The sequence below is a fragment of the Oryctolagus cuniculus genome, chromosome 8, assembly GCF_964237555.1.
Source record: "Oryctolagus cuniculus chromosome 8, mOryCun1.1, whole genome shotgun sequence".
Classification (NCBI taxonomy): Eukaryota; Metazoa; Chordata; class Mammalia; order Lagomorpha; family Leporidae; genus Oryctolagus; species Oryctolagus cuniculus.
Window position 1 is genome coordinate 11,158,681 of NC_091439.1, and position 5,700 is coordinate 11,164,380.

The 5,700-nt window shown below is 39.3% G+C and overlaps 1 pseudogene; it reads right to left on the reverse strand.

Moving 5' to 3' along the window:
• Window positions 1–1,028: 1,028 nt before the first annotated feature.
• Window positions 1,029–5,163, reverse strand: LOC127483231 (nudC domain-containing protein 2 pseudogene; annotated as a pseudogene).
• Window positions 5,164–5,700: the final 537 nt, after the last annotated feature.

Here is a 5,700-nt window from a genome sequence, read left to right on the forward strand (position 1 = left end):
ATTACCCAAATAAAGAAAGGAACATTACAAAGGATACAGAAGCCACTTAGAACAGTGCAAATGTGTAACACTTATGAGCATCAGAGTAATAAGAATAGACTTTTAACCCGTGGAATTAAATAGAAAACCGTGAATCTACAGAGGTATGAATAAATTGAAATTCTGATGTGAAACAAGGTAGTATTTTGAAACTATCTGCTCACAAAATAACTATAAACATAAAAAGGAACTTCACAAAGAAGTCTGAAAGATACTACCTTAATCTTTTTTTTTTAAAGATTGATTTATTTATTTATTTGAAAGTCAGAGAGAGAAGGAGAAGTAGAGAGAAAGAGAGAGGTCTTCCATCCCCTAGTTCACTCCCTAATTGGCCACAACAGTCAGAGCTGCACCCATCCGAAGCCAGGAGCCTGGAGATTCCTCTGGGTCTTCCTATGCGAATATAGGGGCCCAGTGATTTGGGCCATCTCCTGCTGTGTTCCCAGGACATAGCTGAGAGCTGGATCAGAAGTGGAGCAGCCAGGACTCGAACCAGTGCCCATATGGGATGCCAGCACTGCAGGCAGTGGCTTTACCCGCTACGCCATAGGGCTGGCCCCACTACCTTAATCTGTGGTCTGAATACTACCATTGGAAATGAGTTAAATTCAAATTATTAATCTATGATAGGATGTAACAACACATGGTCAGTTCTTTTACAACTGCCAAGAATGCATAGCTTAAATTTAATTAAATATCAGACTTCCTGATTTTACCAGTTGCATTGCAGTTATATAAGGTAATGTCTCTCTTTGAAGTAAATACACACTAGATTTTTTTTAATATTTGTGTTTTATTTAATTACAAATTCATATAATGTAATTTTTCTTTTTTAAAATTTTTTTTATTTAGTAAATATAAATTTCCAAAGTACAGTTTATGGATTACAATGGCTTCCCCCCTCCCATAATTCTCTCCCACTCGCACCCCTCCCATCTTCCGCTCCCTCTCCCATTCCCTTCACATCAAGATTCATTTTCAATTATCTTTATATACAGAAGATCGATTCAGTATATATTAAGTAAAGATTTCATCAGTTTGCACCCACACAGAAACACAAAGTGTAAAATACTGTTTCAGTACTAGTTATAGCATTACTTCACATTGGACAACACATTAAGGACAGATCCCACATGAGAAGTAAGTACACAGTGACTCCTGTTGTTGACTTAACAATTTGACACTCTTGTTTATGGCATCAGTAATCTCCCTAGGCTCTAGTCATGAGTTGCCAAGGCTATGGAAGCCTTTTAAGTTCGCTGACTTCGATCTTATTCTGACAGGGTCACAGTCAAAGTGGAAGTTCTCTCCTCCCTTCAAAGAAAGGTACCTGCTTCTTTGATGGCCCCGTTCTTTCCACTGGGATCTCACTCACAGAGATCTTTCATTTAGGTTTTTTTTTTTTTTTTTTCCCCAGAGTGTCTTGGCTTTCCATGCCTAAAATACTCTCATGGGCTCTTCAGCCATATCTGAATGCCTTAAGGGCTGATTCTGAGGCCAGAGTGCTATTTAGGACATCTGCCATTCTATGAGTCTGCTGCATATCCCGCTTCCCATGTTGGATAGTTCTCTCCTTTTTTGATTCTATCAGTTAGTATTAGCAGACACTAGTCTTGTTTGTGTGATCCCTTTGACTCCTAGACCTATCAGTATGATCAATTGTGAACAAAAATTGATCACTTGGACTAGTGAGATGGCATTGGTACATGCCACCTTGATGGGATTGTATTGGAATCCCCTGGCACGTTTCTAACTCCACCATTTGGGGCAAGTCTGATTGAGCATGTCCCAAATTGTACATCTCCTCCCTCTCTTATTCCCACTCTGATATTTAACAGGGATCACTTTTCAGTTAAATTTAAACACTTAAGAATAATTGTGTGTTAATTACGGAGTTCAACCAATAGTACTAGAACAAAACAAAAAAAATACTAAAATGGGTAAAGTATTACATTGTACATCAACAGTCAGGACAAGAGCTGATCAAGTCACTGTTTCTCATAGTGTCTATTTCACTTCAACAGGTTTCCCCTTTGGTGCTCAGTTAGTTGTCGCCAATCAGGGAGAACATATGATATTTGTCCCTTTGGGACTGGCTTAATTCACTCAGCATAATGTTTTCCAGATTCCTCCATCTTGTTGCAAATGACTGGGTTTCATTGTTTTTGACTGCTGTATAGTATTCTATAGAGTACATGTCCCATAATTGCTTTATCCAGTCTACTGTTGATGGGCATTTGGGTTGGTTCCAGGTCTTAGGTATTGTGAATTGAGCTGCAATAAACATTAATGTGCAGACAGCTTTTTTGTTTGCCAATTTAATTTCCTTTGGGTAAATTCCAAGGAGTGGTATGGCTGGGTTGTATGGTAGGGTTATATTCAGGTTTCTGAGGAATCTCCAGACTGACTTCCATAGTGCCTTAACCAGTTTGCATTCCCACCAACAGTGGGTTAGTGTCCCTTTTTCCCCACGTCCTCTCCAGCATCTATTATTGGTAGATTTCTGAATGTGAGCCATTCTAACCGGGGTGAGGTAAAACCTCATTGTGGTTTTGATTTGCATTTCCCTGATTGCTAGTGATCTTGAACATTTTTTCATGTAGGTGTTATGTTTTTACACTATTTTTAAATTTCTTGATAGAATCTAAGAATAATATACTAATGAAGAAATTCTCATTAACTCTTAAAACAAACTATTTTTGTGGATTTTTTTCGTGCCTTAAAATTTTTTCAGTACTATAATTTCCTGCGTGAGTTAGTATACTTAGACAAAGGAGTACACAATTCCTATATAGAAAAGCTTATTGAAGATTATTCCAGTGTCACACTTATAAAAATTTTTTTCCTTGAAGGCACCCTTTCATTTCATATGATCTGTATTAAAAATATAATTAATATGAAATTAGTAAAATGCAATATATAAAACTTCACACTGAGCAAAAACAAGTGCACAAAAAGTTACCGTATAGTCATAGAATAGTTCCCAGAGTACATGTTTCCTATATGAATCATATTTGAATGCAATTATTAGAACCATAATTAAATATATTTTTCCATTTGTTAATTGGAGGCATCCACATTTTCCTTCTGCCACATGATCTGCTTCTTTGATTAAACGTCTGCTGGGATCCACAGAATGCAGCAGAAACTCTGGTTATTTTTCAAGGGTTGAGAAGTCTGGTCCACCTTTAGTGTAGTTTCCTGAGGTTTCTGTTCCACTGAAGTCAAAACCCGGATTTTCTTTCTGGAATCTCTCCAATGTAAGTTTTCTTTGCATTTGGTCTTGCACCCAAGGATCAGCTGCATATTCAGATTCTAGAAGAGACATCCAACAATTTGCCACATCTCTCTTTGTCTTTGTAAGAACACTAGGAACCATTTTTCAAGCCTCCAAATTCCATGTTCCCTCTTCAGCTATGGTAGAATCACAGAGTTTGCCCATGAGGATCTCACGGCCACCCTCGGCCAGTGCTCGTGCCAGCTCTATGGGCCGCCATGGATATCCTGGGCACCTGAACTTCAGTGAACACCTCCTCCAGGGTCTGGTACCACTGGTCCCACACGGAACCACCCCACCTTGCTCTTCAAATGGGGTTGACGTGCTCCTGTCGCCTCGGGGCACAAGCTGCCTAAAGTGTCTTTCAAAAAGAAAGGTTTAAATTTTAATATTGTCTAATTTATTATTTTTTTTTCATTTGTAGATTATGCTTTTGGTGTACCTAAAAAAAATTCATTGCTTACGTCAAAAATCACAGGCATTTTCTCCTATGTTCTCTTCTGGAACTTTAATAGTTCTACATTTTACATTTAGGCCTACAATTCATTTTGATTAATTGTTGTATATGAGCATACTTCAAAAAATTTGTGAAAAAATGGAAATAAAAGATAAGTCTACTTTTGTGTAAAATTATTTTGAAATCCATGCATAGTTTTTTTTGTTATATACATTTTCCTTATAAGTTTTGAAGATCCCTTGTATGAATTGATTTCAGAATTTTTTTGTGACCAAAATAAACTTTTAATTCCATTTTCCATGAATTTTTTGAAGTATCCTCAAGGAGTGTAAGATATGGATCATCTCAATTAATTTTCTGTTGCTCTAACAAAATACTACATACTGGGAAACTTGTAAGAGAAAGCAGTTTGTTTCATTCACAGTTCTGGAGTCCAGCAAGTCCAGGGACCTTGTGTGTGAAAAAGCTGAGGAAGCTGAACCCATTTTAATACCAATTCACTTTCAAAAGAACAAACAGAACAAAACAGCATTAAGCTATTCACGAGGGTGAAGCCCTCATGAACTAAACACCTCTCATTCGTCCCCACCTCTCAGCATTGCCACATTGGAGAATAGGTTCCAACCCATGAGCTTTTGGAAACCATAGCATTCCACCGTTGGTTCCCAAACTTCATGTTCATCTGACAATTCAAAATACATTCACTCCAATAGCTCTGTATTTGTTGTTCCAGCATCAACTCAACAGTCAAAAGTACGAAGTCTCCTCTACATTAGATAAAAGTGAGACTCAGGGCACAACTTATCCTGAGGCAAAGCACTTCAGTTGTAAGCCTGTAAAATCAAGACAAATCATCCACTTCCAAAATAATGGTGGGAGAGGCACAGGACAGACATCCCATTCCCAAAGGGGGAAGTATGCAAGAAGAAAGGAGTAAGAGGTTCTGAGCAAGTACAAAATCCAATAAAGCAGACTCTAGAAGAATCTTCCATTACCTCCACTGCCTCCTGGGCACAGTGGGGGCATCCCCTCCCCTGTGGCCTTGTTGGTTCAGCCCAAGCTTCAGCTCTCACTGATTGGACTCCAATGCCTACTTCCAGTGGCTCTATAATTCTGGGATCTCAAGGGTGGCCCTTGAAATGAAAGGCCATCACAAAACACATCTGACATCTATGTGGAGTAAGCCATGGCTCCAACGGCTGTTGCATTCTGCGTACCTGCAGAATTAGCACCGGGTGAATACCACCAAAGCCACTGCTGGCTTTCCCTGGAGCAGCGCTGAGAACTGCATCTGGGTCCACTTGAGCAATATAAGGAACTTCAAAGCTTACCGCATGCATATGCTGGAGAGACCGCTTAAGTTGTACTTGAGCTGGTCATCCAACGTCATTTCGCCTTCTAGCACTGCTGAGCCTTAGCTGGCAGGGGTAAATGCCTTTCATAGCCCCCATTGTCTCATAGAATAAAATCTGGCTATGTACTAGCCATGCTAATCTCTTGAGTAAATGGTCACTTGGGACAAACCCTTGTAAGCGTTTTAGTTTTTTTTATTATTATTATAATTGCATTAATTTTTTTAAAATTTAATTTATTTGAAAGGCAGAAAGAGAGAGAGAGAGACAGAAAAGGAGAGATCTCTTGACCAAGGGTTAGCTCCCCCAAATACCTAAAATAGCTGGTGTTGGGCCAGGTTGAAGTCAGGAGCTGGGAACTCAGCCTTGGTCTCCTATGTGGGTGGCAAGGACCCATGTATTTGAGTGGTCACTGCTGCCTCCCTCGGCATGCCTTGGCAGGAAGCTGGAATCAGGAAGGTAGGTAGAACTTGAACTCAGGCTTTCTAATATGGTATGCAGGCTTCTCAAGTGTGGTCTTAACTCCTAAACTAAATGACCATCCCGATTTTTTCATTCTCCACAGATTTCGAGTT